Below are 25947 nucleotides of genomic sequence, written 5' to 3'. Positions count from 1 at the left end.
ATGCCATAACACCCAAATTTAAACCAGCTACTGCTTTTAAAACGAGGCAACGTTGCGTATCGGCATTACTTTGGCAGTTTGCGTCGAAATAAATTTTGACATGCACGCGCAAAATGTTTCTAGAAGCCTTTAATTCGTAAAGGAGGTCTGAACCATTTTAATCACGCATCTTCGAGACAATGTACTCTTGGATACATTCTACCTCAACCAGGATGGAGCCGTCGCAGCCGCAAGGCGCACCCGCAACCTCGTAACTCAGCTGCAGAACGCCACCACTGAGTCACTCGGACAGCCCATTTAGAAGACGATGCGACAGGACCTTCGCCACGTTCAGACCACAGGTCATGTCTCATGTTTTTCGTGTGATATCGCAAAATTATGCGAACCTTCAATTTTTTTTCTCTTCCTTCTCTTGTCTAAAGTGAGTATCTGTATTATATTTTGTGAAATGTGTGTGAGCACCAGACCACTGTTTTCTACGGTCCATAACTCAGACTACGAAGAACATCATATATTTTTTATTTGTTTTCTTTCTTTTCTAAGTGCAAGTGACCACCTCGCGTTTGCTAGCGAACTGCTAAAGCGCTGGAAGATTTCGCTTCACCCATCATCAGCCTTCATTCACTTAACAATTTTTTTGTTTTCTTGTCGTAGAAAAGCCGTCGACCCACTATACATGTTGCTAACATTTCCAACTTATAATCAATCAGTGTGTCGGGCCATGCTCTTCTGCAGCAACATCACCTACTGGAGCTCAGTTTGGTACTGTAATGTGAACAAGACACGCTAGTCGTCGTTCACTTCCTAACACAGCCGATGCAATGCAGCCAACCGTGTAGTTTTCCTCCCCAAGCCTGCTATCACTTAGAGACAGCTGCGACATGCGAAAGCTGCTACAACTGCTACATATTTGAAAACAACCGATGACGTCAGTCCTACAATTATTTCCTCCTGGCGGAAACGACCAGCGTGTTTTCCTCTGCTTCTTGCTGCCGGCGCTCAGCAAACGGCCCCCGTGCAAAGAGACCCTATACAACGTACCAGTCCGGGAAGCTTTCCTTGGTCGTCAGGAGAGGGTAGGTGATCAAAAGACGGCGGCAGGGGCGAGCAAGTGCCGAGTTCACAATGGCGAGACGGGAGCGCGGGAAGAATTCCCCCGCATACAATGTAGCGGTACGGTTTGCTGCCGCTTCCTACCTTTCCCCTCCCCTTTCCGCCCGCCTATAAGAGGAGGCACGCGTTAACTTAAAAGACAGGTCCCTCTTGCGACGGAGGGTTCCAGATAACTGGAGGGGGAGTCCTACCGTTACAGTAGGCTGAACACGCGTACCAACGCACTTTGTAGAAAGAACGAGCTGCCTCAATCCGTGGTATGATTATACTATTTAACAATGTTTGTACAAAAAGGACCATACAGAAGTGACCCCCCTCTGTCAGTCTTCAAGCAAGTAGCAGTCGTCAACTTGCCGGCAGCGACTTTGATAGTGCACAGTGCATCTTGCGCAACTTCTTTCATTAGCTGCGAAGCATTCTTAGAATGATGGCGAGTGAGAACCTTAAGTTAAATGCATCCACATATCAGATATGGACGTTACACATGCTAAGGTCGATGCCGAGAGATGCAACTCCAATTTCCGAGTCAGGAACAAGCCGCTTTTGATTGTTAGCGCGGCCTTCACATCATTGCCTTTAACTTATGTAACGCCAGCTGTGACGTTAGGTCATCGTTGTGAACATTGCTCAAGGAGACAAGGCATTCGAGGCCTACCAAAGCACTGTGGTCCTCTGGTAAAGAAAGCTCTGTTTGAAGATGCAAACCGAACGCTCCATGTACCTGCGAACACTTGCAGCTCAGGAACGCGTACACGTCAGCTCCAGTTGACGCGGCCTCCTCTGTGCATGCACGGCCGTGCAGGAAGCATCGGAGGCCGCTTTCCGCACCCGCCAAGTTCAACACGTGGCTCCCGGAGAGGTATACGCGCCGAAAGGAATTCCTTCTGTATTCACACACCGTGTGGTCGGATAATCCCGACGGGGCTTGAGGGTTCCGGCGGAAGAATTCCTTCTTCTTTCCTTTAGTTTTGTATAATGTTTCTTTCTTTCTACGAGCTGCAATGACTGCATGAACCACCGGAATGCTCAGGCGGTGCACCACGCCGCCGTGCTTGCATTCACAATGCGCTGCACGTTCCGCGCAGTGCTTCTGCCTCGCAGTGGGCGTCGATTAGTCAGCGCCATCGAGATTGAGCATAGCAGAGTATAGCTTGCATCGGAGTTCCATACACATGTCGTACCCACACAGTACGCACGTAGCGTGCTTGTGTAGTGCACCAAATACAGTTGTCGTGTATAGAATCACTTTATGGCGGACAAATCGGAAGGTGTATTAGGAGGAGCCTCGGTCAACAGAAATGCTGCCCAAATAATAACAGGTCAAGCACATTTTGCCGCTTGCAGTTATTGCAAACGTGCAAACGTCAACTGGAGTTCAATAACTCTAACGCCTTCTTTAATTATAAGGACCAAAAGCCACGCTTGAATATGGGAGGCTTTCGCCTTCTCAAAGCGGAACATGCGTCCACAAGTGCCCCGTAGGTCATGGTATATAGGCGATAAGGACACAGCTCTGATGAGACGTTTTTTACAGCTTTTTGGTGATTACATCTTGGTTCTTATAACGCCCCCTGTGTTTACTTTTGTCCCTGTCGCATGCGTCAGCTAGGCTCCTAATGTTTAAAAATTTACCGTGCGGTTTAGCTTCTTGGAGTTGTACATGCAGTGTGCTATATGAAGGACGTCATAATATTCCAGATAACGTTTGACCACCTGGACCTCTAAGACGCGCTAAGCACGGTGCACAAGCGTTTCTGAATTTTGCCCTCATCGGAATATGGCACAGCGACGACAAGGAATCGAACACCACAACCTCGTCCTCAGCAGCAGATAGCCACTAAGCCACCGTGACGGATGCATCGGCTAATGTAAACCGTGCGCCATGACAATGTCTTGATTGAACTGTTAAACTGTCTGTCAGCGCGGTCCCGCGTCGCCTTCCTTTTTAGCCTGTGTCGCTATCAATAGTTCAGGAGTGGAAACTCCGGAGTTGGAATGATTCCGGAATCACTCCACAGTTTGAAACCCGCGGAATGGAATGGAAATGTAATGACGACACCAGTAATCGGATTGAATGGGAATGGAATGAGAACCTGAGATTCCGGAATAGAGTTGGAAGAGAATGGTTACGTATAGCTCTGGAGCGCTAAACATTCATTTTAAACGAGACTACAAAACCAGTTATTTCCCAGTTATCCTAAACTAGATTTGACCAACTTCTTACATTTCTCAGTTTTTACTGAGCATCGGCTATTTCAGTATCTACCTATAGGTGACTACCTCTGCCGCGGTGATAAAACAAAACAAAAAAAAAGCGCCATTCTACACTTTTGAAGACCCGGAAGCTTTTCTGCTTTGCAAGATTGAAGTGCCTTTAAAGACGGCAATATTTAGTTGCCAAGAATTATGCGAGTTAGCAAGAGCATGCTTGGTTTACGGCACATGGATGGAGGTCAAAAACAATGTCCGCAGTACGCGAGTTCATGGTTATTTCGAACACACGATTAGTACCATAGAAGTGCTTGAAAAAAAATCTATTCCGGTTAAAATGTACCAGTACATATGAAACAATAAAGGTCGGTCTACAAAACAGAACAATGCGTTTCGCTTTTTTAAGATTACAGAATACACTACATATGCGGAAATATTGCACGTAACATTATTTCTAGCGTTGATAAGTATTCAAAGAGATCTTTTATGTTACAAGCTATGCAAGCGCTAGTAGTAAACAATTATTAAAAAACCGTTTCATTTACTGGAACTGTAGCCCTGGAATGGATCAACTACACCATTCCAGGAGTGGGAATGGTCCAACCCTCCCCATTCTAAGGAGTTCAAATTCGTGGAATTAACGGGCATTTACACTCCTCGGAATGGAATGGAATGGAAGGTCCCACTCCTCAACATTGGGCGCTGTCGCACTGTACTTCGTGAGTATGATGTATACATTAAAGTCACGGTAGAAAGAAGTATCTTCCGTCTGGCGTGAACTGCCGCTTGAACGTATACCAAAAGTCTTCGAGTTGTTTGGTTTTTAATTAGGGCGCTGGAAAGAATCGTTACATCGTACCAAGATTTCCAAATTTTTTGCACTTTGACAAAGGAACCGAAAAAGTTCTCCGCGTTGTGCTTCGTCATGAGTAATTTCATACTCCGGCAATAATGGTTGTTTGGCAAGCGATTTTTATCTGTGTTGGCGAAATCTAATTACCTTTCGGGATGTCAAGTACAGGAGCGCTTTCTTCAACGTCATAGTTGCAGCAGTAATGCACGAAGCGCGAGAAAAAGCAGGCTGGTACCAGGCGGTGCTACTCTTAGGCCGAGCAAACGCTATTAGCATATGTCTCATTGCCAACGGCGTCGAATTGGGTATTTGCATCATCAAGGTGCACCTCAGGGCAGCATTGCGGCTAGCGGCAAGTGGCGGTTATGGTCAACTCATCTCAAGGCTGAGCTCGAAAGATATCGTCTCTTGCCAGTGAGTGAAGAACCTCAAGTGAATCAATATATCAATCAATCATTTTATTCATGTATCAGTGTACATGGAGGGGTGAAAAGAAAAAGCTGCCCGGGTTCTCAACCCCGAACGTTTGAGCAGCAATCTCGAAACAAATGTCTCGAAACACTTCAGTCGGCCATTTTTAAATATGATCTACAACTGTCGTGTTGGCACTTTCATGGTGAAGCCAATATTTAAAAAGTTAGGCAATTAGTTTATGCTAATTAATTGACTTTGCAAAACGAAAAAAATACCGCAGACTAGGACACGCGATCCTCAACACCACTGAGTTGGTTTGAGCCTCCTAGCACGCTCCTCGATGGTCTAAATAAATGTTTCTCTCTCTCTCTCTCTCTCTCTCTCTCCGTCGTTTTTAAAACATTGGCTATTTTTAGCTGGGACACCCTGTATATATTCTCAATACATTCGTGCAGCGCTACAGAAGCTCGGTCAATATAATGTGTGATATTTTCAGCCATCGAATCGGCCAATGATTAATGGGGCTAATCTGCAAGGCCATCATTCAGTCAGAATAACGTTAGATTGAACACGCAGAAACCGCTTGCTTGCAATCATTAAAGCCAACAATATGAGGTAACCAGAGCGCCGGCCAAATCAGGCACCGTTCTCATTTGTACCCGCACCATCGTGAATACAGCCCGCAACTGACTCCCCAGCTGCAGCCCTGAATAACCAGCAATATCTACAGGTAGTGTCGGCCAATTAGCAATGAGAACCACAAGGGCTCATTGGCTGTCGCAAATCCCTTTGCTCGCCACGCCGGTTGAATAAAGATAATCACGGAATGGGGAAGAATTCTAGCATTCTTTGAGACATGCACACACATCTTGTGCTCGCTCCTGACTGGCTAACGCAACCCGTAGCTTCTGCTGCGATGCACGAAACTTGTGAGACCGGAGTGTAGGCTCCAGTAACGTTGGAAACTAACACAGCACGAAAACTGACGCAGGAGGTAGATGGCCGGGACACACGAGCTGCGTAGTTGGAAGATGCCCGCTTCTGTCCGTCTGCGAGCTTCCTTGTCCTTCTTCAGTTTTTCACTCTGTCCTTTGTTTCGATGAGTTACCAGCTAGCATGTTCCAATACCTAGTTCCGTAACGACGCACGGTAACGATGAGACAACGTAACACAATTTGGTCGACGCACGACCCCCGAAACCTTCGACAAGTCATGCGAGCTCCCGTGGCTCCCTTTGTCGTTCAAACACGCTGCCGAGGATATACTATTTACAGAGAGGCATCGCCGAAAGCATGCGCACAGCGCTGCGAGATGCCTCAGCAAAGTGGGTCGCCAGCGCAGCCCTGCTGCCTATAGATGGAGTGACCAGAACCGATGATGGAGACTTCTGCGGAGCCGAAGCACATGCACGTCGCCGGCAGAGATCGGGGGAGGGGGGGGGGCTCCTAGCTTCTCCGAGAATGCGTCGTCTTGCAGCTTTCAAAGCGCTTCCGTGTCATCCAACCAGCGCTGTTGGTGCTGCTGCCCGATGCCCAGGAACCCGCTCATCGTTATGCCGACGCGATGTGCACCTCATCAACGGCAACGCGCTCGCCACTGCTCCACGCACACCGCCCTCCCGAAGTCCGGCGGAACTCTTCCTCATTTCCTTCTTTCTTTCCGCCCCAAACGCAACGTCGCGAAGCCACCGAGCACTCGCGCGTTCGCCACCTCTCAACCTTTACGCTTTAACGTGTACGGACGTTCAGTCAGAATCGGCAAGCGGCAGCGGCGCGCGTCGGGTATACATGAATAGCATGAATATAAATACGTCGCCTTAACAACCGTGAGCTTCGCGAAAGGCGGCGATCGCTCAGAATGCGCACGTTGTCCTGTTCCAAACCAATAGGAAACGGGAGCGAATACCTTCAAAAGCCGAGTACTAAAAAAACAAAAGACAAGAAAAAAAAATACGTTAAAAAAATGCTGGGGTGGCGGCTCACCTGCAGACTACAAGTTGGCGCTCATCGGTTCTTTCGTTTGGCGGCTGCCGCAGCGGACAAGCGCACGCGTTTAGAAAGGCATGAGAACTGGTCCGTCACTCCGTGCGCTTACATAAGACGGAGAGGGGAGAAAAAAATAAACAAAAACTAGAAGGTCATGAACACGCTACCGCTCTTGGGCTAACGGCTGCCGATATTCTGGCTGTCAAGGTGCCAAACTTCATTCCTTTTTCTGTTGGTTTTTCGAATAGCGCGCAATTGGTACCGCTTGTTTCGCCGCGAGCCCGGAAAACGCTGGTGGTATGTGACCATGGTTCGCGGCTTTGGAATTGTCGCGTGAGCGCACGCCTTCCGCGAACGTTTCCAAGCTTCCACACGTTTCCTCGAAGAGCCTATCTTCGGCAAAAAAAGAAAAAAAAAAAAAAAAAAAGCTCAGCTCCGGAAGCAATTTAGAACGTTGTGAGTATACCTTTCTCCGTTGTCTCTCTCTCTCTCTCTCTCTCTTGTGTGCCTTTAATAGGGTTTAGTGCTTCACAGCATATTTCTCTCACTCACTCCTCACGCACGCACGCACACACGCACACACACACGCATTCGTAAGAGCACTGGTATACAACACAACGGACATGGATCCAGATTCAAGTAGACAACACAACTTTGTGCCAGGATAAAGGTTGGTGCCGCTGGTAAAAAAGAGCGAAAGGGAAAAAGAAAGTGGCCATAAAGAATAAAGAGGACAGGCGACGAAGCTGACCTCGCGAAGTTGCGCGCAAGAACTGCGAGCGGCGCTCGAGAGTTAACGGGTCCAACGTTGGGGCCGTCAAAGCAGAAGCGCAAACATCCGACCAGGAAGGCGAATTCAATTAAACGAATCCTCAACGAGGTAATGAGTTGGCGGCTCGAGCAGGTGGATGTAATGGACTGCATCATGCGGGAGATTGCCGGAGCTCCTGCCGCGTGCGTTCTCTGGTGGGACCGCTGCTGCTGCCTCCGCGCTCGTCAGAGGAGCGGCACGTCAAGTCCTCCGGCTGCAGGCGCGACTGCTGCACGCCGCCTCCTGTGCGCGGCGCCGTACGGACGTCATGGTCCTTGCAATGCTCGCTGCCTGCAGCTGGGCCATGTAGCATCACGCGCACACGGTCGGCTGAAAACCTAGCGCTGTAATGGAATAGCGCTGATAAATGAAAGTCCATACAACGAGGAGGGTGCAATTTGTACGCTTTTCACCACCGAAGTGTTGCTTGAGAAGGGTAGACATTTGGGCATGTGGATGTACATTGTTAAATGGGAAAAGTACAGCGCGGAACACATGGCACTAAAACAACAGAGCAGGGCACACCGAGCGCTATTTGCCACTGGCCAGCCGCCTTCACTGCAATATGTCCCACTGGCATCTGTTCTTACGAACAGTTATAGCCAGTACGCGTTTCTTAATACGGGCCCCGTTCTTTCAATCACGTGTGTTTCGCGCGATTTTCGCGTTTTAACGCGTTGCTTCTCAAAGAAGATTTCGCACCATGATAGTATGCGCACTGCAAAATGAATCAACAGGATGAGACGACTAGTCAGAGCTCGTCCGTACGCGCAACCAAGGGAGGTTGGTGCTGCGTGACACTGGCGCTCTGCAGCTGGTGACCTTTGTTTCGGTGCTGTTCCGTGTTACTTGTGTTTGACGTCTTGAGACTATACCTTCCTACGGTACTGCGTACGATCTTCCTTAAGAATGTAATATCGTGCACATTCACGCATCTTAAACGAAATATCATCATCCGAAATATCAGCCTATAAGAACTTGTTCTTGGGCGAGTTGGTGCATCTTAGCAAATATTTTCTAACTGCGCGAACTAACGACCACAGAGAGAGCATGAAACAAGGACATGCGCAGACCTGCAACGAACTTTTATTCCACAAAGACCACATATAAGTACATCTCATAAATACACCACTGTGCGTGCGTGGCAAGAGCAACATCACCAAATATAAGTTTCTGTTCATGAAGCACGCAACCTAATTACGCTCTTCAATAAACCTCATCTCACTATTGTGCAAATAAACTGCACAAGAACACTTGATCTTTGCGGTTACGAATATCGCGTGTTATGTCAACCAGCTCGAAGCCAATCAGTGAGGTCAAATAAAATTGACCATATATGCGACAGTATCGCAAATCCAACCACGTCTGTCAGGTGAATAAGCGTAACTCCACATTCGGTGCGTGTGTGCGTGCGAATTGTCCTGAAAACATGTGGTTGTTCCTTTTTACGCTACACATTGCACGCTATGTCCAAGCCAAACGTGTGTACCATGGTCTCCAAAACGTGTTTATCTTATAGTGTGCTACGCAGCACCGGATGTCAAGGCTTCCGTAAGCCGCAATAACAATACCTGACCTTGATTCAGCCCAACTGCTTTCTCTCTCTCTTCTGATTGTGCGTGTGTACACATATATATGAGGGCTCACGACGAATTCCTTTCCACGAGCTATATTATTCAACGGGTTCGCGCAATGCATTGCAGGAATCCGCAGCTTCGTCCCCTGAAGCGTATCCTTCAGCTCTGCGAGCCTTCAATAGAAGTAGTGGGTGCGTCTCGGACACGTAATGCTAGCTTTCCGCGCCGGTGATTTTTCGTCAACAACAAGGAGACGACCGCAGTGCACGCCTTCCTTCAGCTGTTCTTGCTGTGGCACTACATGTCACCGAGACACGGATGTGAGTTGCGAGGCTGGCGCGTTAAGTTTACCAATACCGCTTTATTGCTTAAAGCGTTTCTTTCACAATAAAATCAACCATTACCCAAGTGACACAAAGCTGACTGGAAAACGGTCTTCGGTAAAATAACGGGCGCTTTCGCGAACTGATGTTGCAGCTGGGCTATCATACGTTCGATGTCTCGAGAACTTGCACTGCCCCTGTGGGAGTCGAGCATTTACACCATCGTTGTCCCCTGACTTACAAATATACAAACGTCTATCGGCTGGGTTACCACGACGCGAAGACACCATATGTTGTACTCTTACTGACTCGGCGTCGCGTTTACTGACTCCTATGTCCTTTTCGTTCGTCTCGTCATCGTCACATGCAGTTGTTTGAATGTCTCGTCACATGCAACTGTGTGAAAGACGAGGCAATGAAAGACGCCGTGATTGGTGGGCCCCGGATTAATTTTGGACACCTGGTGTTGTTTAATGTGCACATTAACCTAACTATACAAGAGCGCCCATTTTAATTCCGCCTCCAAAAAAATGCGGTCGCCGCCACGGCAGCGAATAGGACCCGCTATACCTACATGCTTAGCAGCGAAAGGCCATATATAGCGCGGTCCAAGGTTCCGACCGCAGCTGTGGTCTTATAGGGAACCTTTGGACTGCGGCGGGTCGTGTAAACTGATGCATCCGTTGCAGTCACCCAAATGAGAATGAATACGCGACTATCGGAGCATCGCTCATTCTTTTTCTTTCCTTTTGTTGTTTCTTTCTTTTTTTTTTTAGCCTCTCACTGCAGCTGAGTGATTATTTCTGCCTTACTTCTACGTACAGTTCTCCTCCTTTCTCATGATGCCATCTTTCTAACTCTAGAGCAAACCACTTTTAACTTGCACCTTTGTTGGACAAGGTCTAGGCGCTTAATCGTGGGAATCTGCATCGGCGAAGTCAGTTTAATCTCCCTGGTGTGATCGATTGGCACGAAACGTTCTCCCTTCCCGCCGCGAAGCGCATAATTTGACCACAGAGTAGCGAAGCGTGCAGCTTTGAAGGAGAGCGCGGTATAGTTATAGTTAGCTATAGGCTCGAGCCTTGGCTGCACTGCGATTTTAAAAGCTTACTTCGATCATGCTGGCACCGCGATGAACGAGCCAAGCACCAGCTCTTTCGCTCTTACTTGCCACCTCTAATGTGCCGCATGAGGGCGGGTATCCTAATTATCGAGCTTCTGCGGGCAGTCTCATCCAGCGCGGTGCTTGATTAATCACGCTGTGCTTCTGCTATGTATAGCTGCCACGTGAAGGACACTGCGAAGAGCAAATCTTTGGGTTTGCGACGTGAGGGTAAAGCATATGGCGTTCTACGCGATCGCGTCACGTCGGCTAGCCGTGGTGGTCACAATATTCGAACGAGGGCAAGTATTCACAAAAGGTTCTTACGCTAGAATCATTCTAGCCAATCCTGGTGCTGGACGCATATCATTTGCGAAGGTGAACGACCAATGGCGGGGAGGCTCTTACGAACGAAAAGCTTTGTGAAAACGGGCCACGGTGTCGTATACGGATGCGAACGCCTTAACCACAAGGAACTGAGTTTGGACGGATTTTCGGAGTCGGCGCCGGCCGGCGGCACGCGCAGTCGACGCTCAACGAGGTTCATTGACGGCTCTCAACCACAAGAGACTCTCGGCTTCGACGTATTTAAAGCATGGCGCAATGTGGCCAGATCCTCCCTTCTTAATGGCCCCGAATTTAGCCGGCCAGTTTTGCAAAATGTTGCGCTAACAGAACAATTGTTTTTACTTCACAAGGACTTCTTGTAGTTTTAAAACTTCAATGAAATTGTCCGTAGTTCTATCGCAAATATATACGGTATTTTGCTGGCTGTCTGTACTGAAACACGTAGCACCAGTGACATAGCATCACCAGCAGCTGCCATGCTCGCTATAAGTGTGCACTTCGGCATTCCTTGCATGTCCCTGTCTGGAAAGAGTACATCATTATCTATGATACCGTGCAGAGCTGCACCATTTGCAATGGCCAAAACACATGCGAGCGTTCGGCTGCTTAGTTCGCGGACGAGGCACTCACGGACGGTAAGCTCGCTTTGTAAATGGCCTTCGAGCTCGCTCACATGGCGCGTCGCGCCGTCTCGGAGGCCATATATAGTTTGTTTGCCTCTTGCTTCTACCGCCAGTTCCGCCGTCGGCACTGCAGTCTCGCATGCTCGGTCTTGGGGCGCCGAGCGAGCCTGAACGGGCGGCGCATTGTTCTCAATGCCACCGGCCGCCGCCGTGTGACGCCGCTTGGCACCGACGCCGCAAATAAGTGGTTTGTGCCCTTGTGGTTGGGCCTTTAGGCACTCCGCCCACACGGCAAACATAACTCGCGAAATACGAGGTCATTGAGTTTCATAAATAACATAATTTGACACAGGGCCCGTTAAGTTCTGTTATATATCGGTTGTTGCCTGTGGAGGGATAGAGGTTACTCGGCTGCTCCATTTCTTTATGTTTTCAGCAAGGAATTAAGAAATAAATTAGTAGTAATAAAACTAAACAAATAAAAAATACAGTTAAAGATAACCTCAATAAAGATAACGATGCTACAACGGAGAGTTCGCTCGTCATCCGACATCTGCCCGCGCTGCTACGCTTTGTTCATCTTCGTAGTCTACAACCGTCGGTACAGGAGGACCTCATCCCTTCTAAAGCTTGTTGGAAATGACGAACGGAACGAGAAATCCTCCTTGCAAGTTAAATAATTGTTAATTTGAAATTATTATTGTGAAATGAGCCTCAAGAGCGCAATCCACATATATCTTTTTTCTTACAATGGTTTGTCATTATCCGACCTCTTGTTGACCTCTTTTTGACCTCTTTTTCTAATGATATGATCGTTATAACTTATATCAGTAATTGTCGGTACTCCTTTTTACGAGCCACTGTGGCGTACGAAGTTGGGGCCGGATACACAAAGTTTCTCTTTCGCAAGATTGGCCGGCCTCCTCCGCGAATAACATGTCCAGCATCTGGATTGGCTAGCATTTGCTCTTGCGAACAATTCTAGCGGAAGTGCTTTTTGTGAATGCGGACCCTGGTTCACAAATACGGGACACAGTGAATCAATCGCGAACTTCTCGTTCGAAATTACCTCGTTCGCCACTGGCCTGAATCGGCTTGTACTAAAAGACTAACGACTCGTAATGACAATAGCACCTCTTAATCGTTGAAGTGATTGAAGTGACTGCGAAGACTGGCTGGCGGAAAAAGAACAATGCTTACGAACTAAAAGTATCAGCGCAGTTTACTACTTATACTATTACGAATCCGGATTTTGCTCAACGTTTGCGACGGAAAAGAAGATAACATAAAGTGAAACGTCAAAGAATAAGGTGCTTCGGAAGAGACATGTGGATATATAAATATATATTTAACGTTCTATACATATACGCTGTGGGCTACGAGGAACGCGCCACAGAACTCCATATCAACCCTGTGTGGTCAAAGGACTTAGTATAGTGACGAGGCTATCTACACTGTATCGTATTAGAATTAGATCCACCTACACCCAAGAGAGAGAGAGAAACTTTTATTCTGAGCAAGTACAGTTTGCGGTGGGCGGCCTCTTATTCCAGGTAGATGCGGGCCATGGCCATCTCCCGTGCCCGTTCGATCAGGCTATACGCTGTTTCCTCGGGTCTCTTAGCTTGGCCTCCCACTGCTCCTCGATTAGTGTTTGGGTGTCTGCGGTGCTGCACCCAAGCATATAGTTTTTTTTTTAAGACTGGAAGATCCGCTTGCCCGCTCTGTTCCCTGAAGGGCCCGGAGTAATCAGAAAAAGAGCTTCACGACTGTTGATCGCTTTCCTCCGATACCTAGAGTTGATCAACGTTCGCTGACACACCAGCGTTAACAATGCATTGCATGATCAGTGGAACAATTACCGGCCAAGCATGAAGAGCTAAGCCCGCCTGATGCGACACCACCACCACAAGGAACGCCGTGTGGAGGAGAGCTGTAAGTAAAAGAGACAATGACGAAGATGCTGATAGAAGAGCACACATTTTCTGCTTGGGCTATATTTTTGCGCACCAGTTAAGCTTCATAGGCACGAACAAAATAGACCACCGTTAAAGTGGTTTGCACTAATTGCTCAAACGTATTTTTATCAATCTTTTATTACTGGTCATGGCTAAATATCCTTGTTTTTTCGTTATTGACTGTTCGTCAATTCCCAATTCATACGCAAATATTTTCAGAAAATCACATTAGCCGCTCTCTATTATACGGCTATATTGAAGCTTCTTCAAGCGTAAAAGGTCATAATCTTCAAACCCATTAAGGAGGTTGCGGCTCTGCCGTAGGAGGAAAGAGAAAAGCAGAAGGCAGGGAGGTTAACCAGAATAACGTCCGGTTGGCTACCCTACACCGGGGGAATGGGAACGGTGAATACAAAGATGACAGGGAGAGAGAGGAGGGAAGGAAAGAAGGAAATTAACGGTGAGTTCACCGACGCGTGCCGTATTGCATTAATAGTCGCAGACGTTCACACAAGCCCGTCGTCCTCAAGAAGCACAAAAGTGCCTTCACTGCTTTATGGGCCGACGAGCGATGGAGGCGATGTTCCAGCAGCACCTGCACGGAAAGCGTCTAATTGCCCAGTTTTTGTAGCGCGTTAGCAAGCTCTTGTCTTTCTGGGGCATATCGTGGACAGTGGCACAGCAGGTGGTCGATAGTTTCGTCGGTGCCGCAGACCTCGCATGCTGCACTGTCGGTCACTCCAATTAATGTAGAGTATGCCTTTGTGAAGGCAACTCCTAACCAAAGGTGACATAGAAGCGAAGCTTCACGCCGAGAAAGTCCGAATGGAGGTCGGAGTTGCAGTGAGGGGTTTAATCGATGCAGTCGTGTAAGTCTTAAGTTTGGCGAGTTCCACTCGGTCAGTGAGAGACTGCGTGCCAGGTGTCGAAGCTGCGTTGCGGCGTCTGTCCTCGAAAGTGGAATTGGAACGCTGTGCTCTTGCTTGAGCAGCATTATCTGCGGAATCATTGCCACTGATTCCACAATGACCAGGTACCCATCGAAAGACAACCTCGTGGCCTTTCTGTTGGACGTGATGGTGAAGTTTCACGATTTCGTATGTTAACTGTTCATGACATCCGCGTCGGAGAACTGACTGCGTGCACTGTAATGCCGGTTTTGAGTCAGAAAACACAGCCCATTTTCTAGGTCTTTCAGAATCATTGATTTCCAGTGCACGACACAGAGCCGTTAGTTCTGCCGCCGTTGAGGTCGTGACATGCGATGTCTTGAACCACAGTGTTATTCCTCGCGTATAAACATCACGTAGGCAAGCCGCGCGCCTTCAATGAAATTTTCTCGAACGCAACGTGGCTTCAGTACTATATCTACGTGTCGCGCTCGCATGCTGTTCTTGGTCTTCTACTGTGAAAGTTGAGCAGCATGAATAGAACGTCCACGTTTTCTCTATCTTCCACGGGTAAAACCATTTATCTATCTTCCAACTGTCTATCTTCAACAGGTAAAATTCCACATGACTCTATCCGGATGCCTTTATATATTTAACGTGTTCTTTTTATCACGTCTTAAGACGCACCGTGCCCCAACAATCTACGCAGTCATGTTCCACGATTTCGGACATGTTGGCGAAGAATGCAGGTTGGCGTCCACAAGAAGAAAAAAAAAAAAACAATTTTTTCGAAAGCACATCTCAGTGAGTCAGTGCAATTTAAAAGTATCAGCGTGCAATTTAAAGAAGAAAGATTTCACTGCATGTTTCACTCATATAGTTTAAAAGGACATACTTTCTCAAAGTTCAAAAGGCCAGGTTTTAGTGGCGCCTTAATTTAAACCGTTAAGAACGTCTTGTCCCCCTCAGCCAACGGACTAAATAGGAGTTGTGTGCAACAGCATTAGCAACACGATACCCATGTAGAGATCGCTGTGGAGGGCACTGAGCTGCCCACGCGTTAATGCTATACACCCGTCGGGACACGGGCTGCTCGCGTACACTGCGCGGGAGACGCTCTCGGATCCATTAGGTTGCTTTCATCACCACCGCCACCAACGGCGTGAAAGCGGAAGCACGCGAACCGCGTCGCGGCAATGCGCGCTGCAGCCGGGGCGCCCTTCTTCCGCCTCGGACGCAATTCGCCGGCCACCGCCGCAATGGCGATCTGGCCGCCCTCGACCGGAGGGGGACGAGACGCTGCTGCACACCCGCCCTTGCTGGTTGTCTTCTCTCGACGGCACGCGGTGAGCCAGCTAGCCGATCTCCCGCGGCGGCAGCAGCAGCAGCAACAGGACGCTACGCTGCTGCTTCTGCTGCTGCGGCGGCGGCGGCCGAAATATCGCGGCCAAACCCGTTTCACCCCCTGCCTGACGCCGCCGCCACCGCCGCCGCCGCCGAAAAACACGGGCCAACCAAGATGCCCCCCCGCTAATGGCCCGGGCCCCGGCGCGCCTCACCCTGCGCTCACGTCGCTGCAGTTGCGTGCAGTACGACATAAATGATGCTCGCAATCAGTCGTATATACACTAAGATGACGGTGACGAGGAGAAAGCGTGCATATACAGGGGGAGGTTGAGGCACAAGGTCTACAGCTATCGATCCCTTAGGTTTGCCTGTCAGCGAGGCGACGAGAACGTCACGGAGGCATGACTGGAACACGTGGAGTGAGCAGGATACAAGGCGACTAACGTACGTCGTCTAAATGGGGTGGCCACATGTATACCTTCGAACGCGTGAGAACATGACCGGTATTCTCCGCCCACGAACTGCTCCCGCGCACTTGCATCTGAATACAAGAGTCCGAGAGAGAGGCTTGTCGACGAGGCGACGTATACCGCCGCGTTCTGATGCCACGATTTGTCTTGCTTCTTGAGTACACGCACGCCTTGAGACGTGGTCGGCAACGACGACCAGTATCCCTGATTCTTGGGACGACCAATGTTTGCCCGAGAAGTTGTTCCATGCACGCAATTAGCGAGACGGAGCGGCGGGAAACCCGGTCGCTCGTAAAGTCGTGGTGCGTCCTGACGGCCTCCCTTTTAGCGCGCGACGTCATTCATCGGCGTGTTCAGCCACCTCGCCGCAAAGGTGAAGCACATCGCACAGGGGGGTACACGTTTACACCCTGCGCGAATAACAACGCGCCCGCGCTAACGGGCGCTGTGATGGCTGGGGGACGCGTGTATTTCTCGAGTGTATGCTGTTATGCGAAGTCGGATGGACGGACGGACAGACGATCTGCGGGAGATGCAGAGGGTCGCTGGAACCCGTCTTGCTCGACAAATAATTTGCAAACAAACGCGCCCGCTTCTTGGCGCCGCTCGTTTCACGTTCATCGTCTACCGGGATGGCCGCCCGTCCGCACGCCTTGTCTGTCTGCCCGTCCGTACGATGCTGCTCCTCGTAGTATACCGGTACAAAGCACGCGGGTCGAGTTCTTCAATACTTCTCACATCTGGCAATCACTCAACAAGGGTGACACGGGAGGCTTAAAGCGAGCTATCTGTAAGCGAAGACATGCGTGTATTAGTGAGTCCTCTGTTTCGCTGACCCAGCGACACATTAGCTTTTTTCAATAAGCTTAAGCTTGGCCACCGACGTTAGGCAGTTTGCCTTAAACGGACACTAAAGATAAAAACGAAATTAGGTTAGACAGATAAGGGATTCTTTCAATGCTCTATTTTGGTTAATTTCACTGTAAGAGGTTGATTATTAGAAGAGAAAATTAATGACAAAGTTAATTTTTTCTTAATTTTCGCGCCGAAATAGCAGAACCGGTACGTCAGTGTCACATCACGAATTTCAAAGTAATTTTCTTTTTATTGCAATTAGGCCGCTGTGGCTTAGCAGAAGTCCTTAATTGAAGTTTACCAGGTTTATAGTCTTTGGTTCTATAAAATATAACGTAGTACATTTTTACCGACAACAAATTGCCCGAGCATAACACCACCAAAATTAATCACGTCACGGCGTGCTTGTGTGGCGACTTCAATGCGGCGTCGACACTAGTCTTTTGTTATTGCGTCTTTTTCGGCTTATATACCACAGGCTTCCTCTTAAGGTAAGATTACTTTTTTTCATTGTAGAAATGTAATTTACGAATACACATCGAATAATGTTTATCTTTAGTTTACCTTTAAGTTATGATAACCTGTCGCCGCTTAAACTTTTTATCCGTTGTTTCATGTTTGCCTTCTCCCACTCTTTTCATATCAACTCGCTCATTTTTTTTTTTCTTTTCTTGTGGCAGCGTCAGGTGCATAGAATATACCTTCGCAGGAGTAATGAAATCACGGCTGATAGTTTGCACACTTCCTTATTGAATGCGTGAAGCGTAATATTACAGCGTAATACTTTGTCGAAAATGATCAATATGCAAAGTCACAAATCCGTTCAAAGCCAGAAGAACGAAGTTTAGGAAATTTCTTGTTTGGCACATCATTCCGTAGTTTCTTACAAAGCATTGTTCCCGTACATGCTGGCTGAATAAACATCGCACTTACAACTTCCGTAGACGCTGGCGACCGAGTCCCTTGCAGTAATTTTTGTTGGAAGCTCTATCATGTAACGAAAAAAATTACCTGCGCCAGCAGTGCCTCTGTGTGCGCAGTAGATGAACGCTAAACTGAATCTGTCTATTGTTGCAGTGCGACACAACGCTGTCACCCGCCGCGGTGGCTTAGCGGCTACGGTGTTGCGCTGCAAAGCACAAGGTCGCGGGATCACATCCCGGCCGCGGCGGCCGCATTTCGATGGGGGCGAAATGCCAAAACGCCCGTCTCCCGCACATCCCCTGGTGGTAAAAATTAAACCTGAATCCTCCACTACGTCGTTCCTCATAATGAGATCGTGGTTTTGACACGTAAAACCCTGGAAGTCAATTCATTTCACAACGCTGTCCCTCGGAATTCTGAATTAAGCATAGGAAACTTAACGCAAAGCCCATAGTAGCGTGTCTGACACGCTGGAGCGAGTTTTCAGTTGTGCATAGCTCAGCAAACCAATTACTACTTAATGAGTTGCTATACAAATTAAAATAGCATTGCATTGTTTTTGCTGAACAAATGTAATTTTAAGAGTGAGAAATAAAGGTAAACAACTTGTTCTAATTTCTTTGATGTGAAGCTGTTTATGCGGCACCGGACGACATCCCAGCGCACTTGTGGAGAGTGCGTTGATGCTGCGGGAGGGTCTCGAAGCACTGTGTCTATTTAGTGGCCCGCCTCGCGTATCGCTTTACGCGTCCTCGGCGAGAGGAACGCCGCGAGCCGATAGGGCCGCTATACCACGGTGTCGACCTGCAGCGCGGAGAAGAGCTCCAGGCAGGAAGTGGGGGCGACTAGTTGCAGAGGCGAGCTCTGAGAACACGCCGCGCGAGACTTTGACGTTGTAAGAGGAGATAAGCGAGCGCGTGTACGGCGCTGTCAGCATTCGATACGTCTTCATTTTCGCGCGCGCGTTCCTACCGCTACCACGTTTAGTTGTCGACGCGCTTGTTGCCGTCCTTGAACGCTCGAACGATATCTGTCTTGGCGAAGAGGTTTGGGCTTTCCCGTTCTTCTCCTGGAACGCTGGCTCTTCCTTGCGGTGGTGGTGTACCCCGCTCCTCGCCTCCTGCCTACTTTCGAGGAGAATTCACTTCTCAAATGATTAGGAGCCCGGGTGCTTCTCGTCGGAAATGCGATAGCGTTCGCCATCACAAGGGCGCGGTCGAAAAAGGGCGGCATGGTCAGTTGTGCGAAAGAAAAATGAATCCTTTACCACTACCGAACGCGCGCCGTAGTTCTTACTACGGGGTCAGGCGCACATTATCAGACACTTTATGGGTGACAAACTAGAGGTGAGAGAAAAAAAAAAAAGAAAATGCAGGGGTGTTTTGAAATTTTTGTCAGTACAAAGGCTCCTCTCCCGAGACGTTTTACGACGCAGATGTATTTCTGCCTTCCTTTCACAGTGTGTTCATAACACATGGTTGTAAGGATTCAATTCACCTCTCGACATCTTTTCATTCATATGACTTAACGTTGTGGAGAAATAGAGAGACAAAACTTTATTTTGACGGGGCACGGAGAGGCGTCGGTCCCCGTGGTGGGTGGAGCCTTCAGTCCAGGGTCCTAGCGGCGGTGGCAGCACTTTCTGTTCTGGCGATTAGCTTTCGCTGATCCTCCAGCTGGTCAAGATGCGACATAATTGTTGGCGACATTCGCAATGCCAAAATCAGTCAATCGTCATGAGCATGTCGCTAACAAAGGAGCTATCCATTCGTATGCGACTCGCGCTAAGCCCTTGTTGCGAACACCTCCGTAATTAGCGTAGGCAGCCGGTACGGCGCTAGTCTACGCACGCTAATTGGGTGCAGCCATGCGAGAAATATCATAACGCGCTGAAGCTGCAGCACTGCGGATATAAAGAACAAACCCATATTCACCGCTCGCGCTACAAACACATAAAGAAAAGCAAATACATCCAGGTTGAAACCATTTGCGTACACTTTACTCTCACTTCGACCTGACCCATCTCCCCCACCTGCGCGTTTCGAGGTATGAAAGCGCTTCTGCTTTTTCTAGGGAGAGATCAGTGATAAGGGAAATGCAGAGAGGTTACCCAGGCTGAGCCCGGTTGGCTACCCTGTCTGGGGAAAGGTAGAAAGAGAACGGAAAATATTACTAGAAAAGAAAGTTCATTGTGTTCGCGAGTAACACGGTGAAGCGTTCATCCTTCCGTCAGTTTAAAATCTAGAGGGCTTATTAATAAGACGTTGTGAACAGCTTTAGTGTGTGTGTGCTTATCCGCGGACGTATGCACCGTTTGTGCGCTTTTTGTGCTCACTGCGTACATCACATTTCTCGCCCAACACCTGGAGTATATAGCATGTCAGTTCATCAGACAGGCTAATATATCCAGGTTCTCAGAGAAGTCAGCATCTCTTTCTCTCCTGACAGTACGTGCGTCTACCACTCTGCCTTCTGCTCGTCCCTTTCGACGAACTCCACGCCATCGGCCAAGCTCGCTTATCACTTTCTCCGGCTCCAAGTCCAGAAGCGCCCGTGCCACAGGCATCCGTTTTCCGGGACCGAGCGCGGCAAACTGGACGGTCGAGTGCACAGTGCTTCTCAGGGCCGGCTGTCCAACCACCAACCTTGCAAGGCATGGGCGCCGAATATTCTGCGCAGCTCCCAAAAAGGGTATTTTCCGGTTCCGTGGCAGCCAGGGCGCTCTCGTTCACGCGAAACGAACGTTCGCTTCTTGGAGTACAGATAGAATAACAAACAAATCGCCGGGGCCGTTTCTTTCCCTGCCATGTTATTCCGATCTTTCCGCTTTTGCGAATATACGCAGCGTGCTCAAACATCGCGAAGAAGAAAAAATAGGAAGATGAAGGAAAAGGAAAGCGCGGAGCATCGTTTCAACCTGTCTGTCCGTCCGTGCGTGTGTATGTGTGTTGTCATTCTAATCTTTCGGCTTCGTTCGGAGGAAGTCGATACAACGCAGCTCAAGAAGTAAAAAAAAAGAAAAAAAAAGGGAACCTCAGAGGACACGGAACAAAACGAACTGGCAAGAACGCGAGCGCGCCTGAGAGAGACAGAGAGAAGGAGGGAGTGCGAAGGAGGAGTCGTCCTGCCAGGGCGACACCGAGGTAGTTGCGGGGCCATGACCTTCGGGTGAAAAGCGAAAAGCGCCGCCGAGCGCAGCGGCAAGCTCCGCGCGCGCGGCGTCTGCGACACTTGCCGCTGCCTCGCTCGCCACCACCACCGGAACGGCCGGCAGGACAGCGCAGCTGAGGGTTTAACGACCCGGCCGCGGCTGCCGTTGCGCTGCACAGGCGGCGCAACAAGCAGCGCGCATGCTACGCAGCACTGCGCCGTTCGGTCTGCAGCTGCTGCTGGTATCCACTGATGAACCATGCGCACGTGCGCTGTGATAACGCACCACGCGACTTCAGCGTGGTGCGATGTCGCCCTTGGAAGCGTTCACCGTATTCACTCATGTAGAGTTAGCACGCCACCATTTAGGAATGAGAAATTTGGAGAAAAAAAAAAAAAAAAAAAACCCGTTCACTATTGGACGACGATCCTGGCGCGTGCGCAAGAGCACTTCGGCGACGACGCATTTTAAGCTCTCCTATTGATGGCTCCCCCTCTTTGACGACAATCAGGGAATACTTCTACTTTCATCTCTTGCTTTATGCGGTCCTCAAATCCAAATTTTGCCAGAGCTGAAGTGCAAAACACCCATGAACTGGTGATGTGAATCAAGCGCTTTCTTCCCGTCCGTCCGTCCGTCCATCCATCCATTCAACCGCCTGTTCGTCTATCCACAGGAGCCGTGAACGGGGAAGTAAAGCTGTGGGGCAAAACCTGCGCATTTGCTTAAGCGCTTCCCTGCCTGTTTTATTCGCTCATACGTGCACGGTGGATTCCCTGAATATACCATATATATGCTGTATATAATATACAGTGTTCCCGTATACAGCAATATGCAAAACTACTAATGCACTGATATTAGCCACTCAGACATCATATAACGCGGCTGTAACGGCTGTCGCCTCTAATCTCTTCAACAACATCCACGTCTCTGAAAAGAACAAAGAAGAGAACGAGCTATCATCACGTTTCACAGGGATAGGCGCGGAGAGCTAACGCCGGTAAAAGGGCGGCGAGAAGTTACTCCCCCGACAATTAAAGCACGCAGTAAAAAAAGAAAAAGGAAGAAAAAAAAAAGCAGAAAAGGTAGTAACCACAAGTTTTTCCCACGCTCCTCGAAGACCAAAATCGTGTAATCAAATAAAGAAAAAAAAATGTTGCACGTGCGTATAGTGAACTACGCGTGTCCAGACAACGTCCTTTTAAGCTTGCACATCACTTTGGTCACTCCACGAAAAAGCAAGCAAACAAGCTTGCACGGCTCCTGGCTTTCCTTGAATCACCTGCCCGAAGTTCCGAATGCATATAGTACACAATGCAGACAAGGTGCCTACAACTGATGGTTCCAGGCATGTGCCCCGACTCGGTGTCTGGTAAAGGGATTAGTTCCACCCCGGGTGTTGTCGAAGTTCGCACGGTGGTCAGAATGCTCGGCGAAGGCCCTGTACTCGAGGTCGTTGTTCCGCGCGTCGGCTGTGTGGTGCTTGACCCTTTGGGACCAATAGAGGCATCGGCAAATATAGCGGACACACGAAGTGCTCCCTTCGAACCATATGTGCCGGCCGTTAAATTTGTTTGTACCTGCATTGTCTCGCACTAAAGCTGGAAAACACATGGTAGTGGCCCACAGCTTCTTCGGAACTCGCAGCCGAAAGTACATATAAAGAATTGCGTGGCCAGGAAAGATAATGAAAGTTATAGAATGTGGGCGACCTCAGACCTTGACCACAGACGGCGCATATGTGGACAGAGAAACGAATCGGCAGTTACATTGTCATTGACCTATTTTATTCTCGTGATGACTCGTTCTCGGTGAGCTTGCAAGGTTACAAGCTCTCAAAAGCAGCATCACAGTCACTGAACGATAAGGAGCTTTATAAATAGCGCACACAAGCGGCTTAGGCAGAAGGAGATGTTGCTGGGCTAGCTGGTGCTTAGTTATTGATATATGTCATTGATATATAGCACCAGGGCACTAGCGCAACAGAGTAGACACACAGAACACGTCAAAGGCGCTACTAACAACTTTATTGAAATACATTGAGCTACACTATACTCTTTCCAATGCGCAGACGCATCATTCACAATCGCTATGAGAGGGCGTTTATGGAAGACGACAATATAATTTACAAGATTAAGAAAAAAAATCACTAGCCCCTCCCCTGTCGAGGAAATGTTGGTAAGCTAAGCTTGTCGTGTGTGTGTCTGACCTTTGTGATGATTTTCTTTCTCTCTCTCTTTCTCTTTCTTTCTATCTCCCTCTCTTTCTCTCTCTCTCTCTCTCTCTCTCTCGTTCTTTTTCGTCCCTCGTATGTGCCATTGAGCTTGGACCCATTCTGTACTATCACCAGGATCGGCCCACTTTTCAGCGTAGCACCACCACCGCCGCCGACACTTGTGAGTCTATAAAGCTTCGCTTAAAAAGAACTGTTCTCCACGTTATACAAAACAAACTCACAAATGCATTACTTTTTTTTTCTTTTATGTGAAACGCTTCCAGAAGTTCTCGTGCCGCTTTGTCATTGCTTTTGCCTATAGGATCTTTACGTCATGAAATCTTGGTTGGCAAGAGCAGGATCTACAGTGCGCAGGAATATGCGCAGTCAAGTATTTCTTCAAGTTATTAGCATGATCCCTCATTAAATCATTAACACTGCGGCCAGGTTTTCAGGGACAGGTGGATTTCATACACGGTGGCGCACTGCACGTAGGTGTTGGGGTGCATCACTTGACAGCCTATCTTAGAGGTGCCCATGGTGCGCGGACACAGTTTGTTGGGAGCGGAGAACACGAGCGGCACTCCGTACCTGTTCGCCATAGGGAGCCTACATTCAAGCGCTGTTGCATGCAGGCGCCCTAGTTCGCCACTTTTTTCAAGTTGTGGCTCATCTTGTGCACGTAGGGCACAACTTCCCGCCTTTGGTCACTCCGCTCCCCGGCTCTTGCCTCATTGGCTGGTGTGCCCAATTTTTTGCTTCCGCCGCAGGAATTTTGTGCGTCTCTTCCTTGTGGTTGTGATTTGCGCTAAATCATGTCATTAAGCGGCTTAGGATACGCAAATACCCAAAATCAATTGTCGTGTCTTTTGCATGCTTTTGTACTTTCTTTTGGGTTCTTGAGTACGCCTGGCGGATTACGTCCCCTAACTTTGGGTCCCTTATTTCTAAATCTCCCTAATATTGTGACGCAGAGGAAGCGGGTGATAAATTACAGTCGACAACCCGGAGCCTTCGAAAAACATGTTGTGGCAAGTATCCTGTCCTATATACAGCCACACGACGCGCCTCCGTACGATGGAGGCCAGCGCGTATACGCAGCGGTAGTGATGTTCCCGACTTCGGTTTTTGCATAATGAAAAAAAGAATCTATCTTCTCACAATGAACATCAGTTGTCAGGGCAGCGCTTAGTGTGTGCCTTACCTTATTCTTGCGACCTGTCTGACGTGCTGCAGTACGTGTCCTTCAAAGAGACAGTGGAAGAATTATCAACTTTCAGATGAAATTGATGAAGTCGGGTCGAGTCGGCATGTCGGGTCGAAACCCGGTCGTCGGGTTCATGTAAATGCTAGCGAGTCAGGACGAACGTGCGTCGAGGCAAGTTCTGCCACCACATCTGCAATGGGTGGAGTGACGTACGCAAACTGCTTGGCAAGATGCATGTAAACGCGGTCGGGTCGGGCTGGGTCAGCTCGACTTCTGGTTCAACCTACGCCCGTCGAGTTCATGCAATGGAAGCTATTAAGACTGCACTGTAATCTGCTAAGGGCAGCGCGCGAGTCCGTAAAGATGGCAATATTCGATGCGGTTAACTCCTCTTGCACGTATTTCAGTGCAGCATTAATCGCTGCTAGCTCCGTAGTTGTTGACGAGGACCGATGAGGTATATGAAATATACATCGTATTTGAGTCGAAGGGCAGAAAGGAGCCGCAGAGACGCCTTGACCGTCGCTGTGTACAGACGCATCTGTGAACACTAGAAGATAATCTAGAAATCTTTCGAACATGTGCGACTGAGCCAATTAGAATATTGCCGAAACAGGCATATCAGACTTTTTGTGTATGTCAGGCAGGGATTGTGAGGTAAATGGGGAACACGTGCTTGGTGATATTTTTCGGAGGCGGAGGCGTAACTGAAGCAGAATGTTCAAAATGCCAGCAATGTGCATAAATAATGCCGCCATTTTTCACATGCGAGATAACTGGTGGTGAATCAGACGATCAAAGAGCAATCGACCATTCGATGCGTGGTGCAGACGCGCGTCGAATAGAAAGTTCTCTGGTCTGCTTGCAGCCTCAGGGCTAACTAATGCGCTTCAGAGAGTAATGCAACAGATTGCTCCTCACGAGGCAATCCAAGCATTAGTCGGAGGGCAACGCGATGATCTCGTTCCAGTTGGGCCATCAAACTAGGCGGCACGTTCAGGACTGGTGACGCATACATCATGCCTGAGAGTATACAGATGACTGGTACAACTGCAGATCCGTTGTTCGGTCGCAGCCAGCACCTCTAGCAGTCAAGGCGGTCACATACTTAAGGAGGGATTGTGATTAGCTTCGAAAAAATTCAACGGCAGGACGCCAAGAGATGCGATCATCTACAATGAAGCCCAAATAACGGTGTTGTCGCACCGAGCTTATCGGCGTCTCGTCAAGATACTGTCGGCTCATTGTTCAACGAGCGCGTTGTTTAGAATGATATGGCATTGCAGCCGACTTAGCGGGTGATATCTGTAGGCCAGCTTCAGCCAAGTACTCCTAAGTCGCATTCAGAGCTCTTTGCAAGCTTGCACGAAGCCGCAGACCAAGGTGCGAAGGGCCGCTTAACCACAGAGCAATATCGTCTGCATAGATAGCCATGCCCGCAGGGTCCCGAGGCAAGCGACTTGGAAGCGCGGCGAGTACGGTGTTAAACAGAAGCGGCGGTAAAACGCTGCCCTGTGGGACACCGCACTTCGCAATCCGGGATTCACTTGTTATTCCTCCGACACGCATT

General features: G+C 48.8%; 1 protein-coding gene across 2 annotated transcripts in view; it reads right to left on the bottom strand.

Moving 5' to 3' along the window:
* LOC119449458 (trinucleotide repeat-containing gene 18 protein) overlaps positions 1–25947 on the bottom strand; it is a 491760-nt gene that overhangs the window by 374099 nt on the left and 91714 nt on the right. The window lies entirely within an intron of this gene.

This window comes from Dermacentor silvarum, chromosome 4 (assembly GCF_013339745.2).
Source record: "Dermacentor silvarum isolate Dsil-2018 chromosome 4, BIME_Dsil_1.4, whole genome shotgun sequence".
In the NCBI taxonomy this organism is placed as follows: domain Eukaryota; kingdom Metazoa; phylum Arthropoda; class Arachnida; order Ixodida; family Ixodidae; genus Dermacentor; species Dermacentor silvarum.
This window is presented reverse-complemented; position numbering and strand designations above follow the sequence as displayed.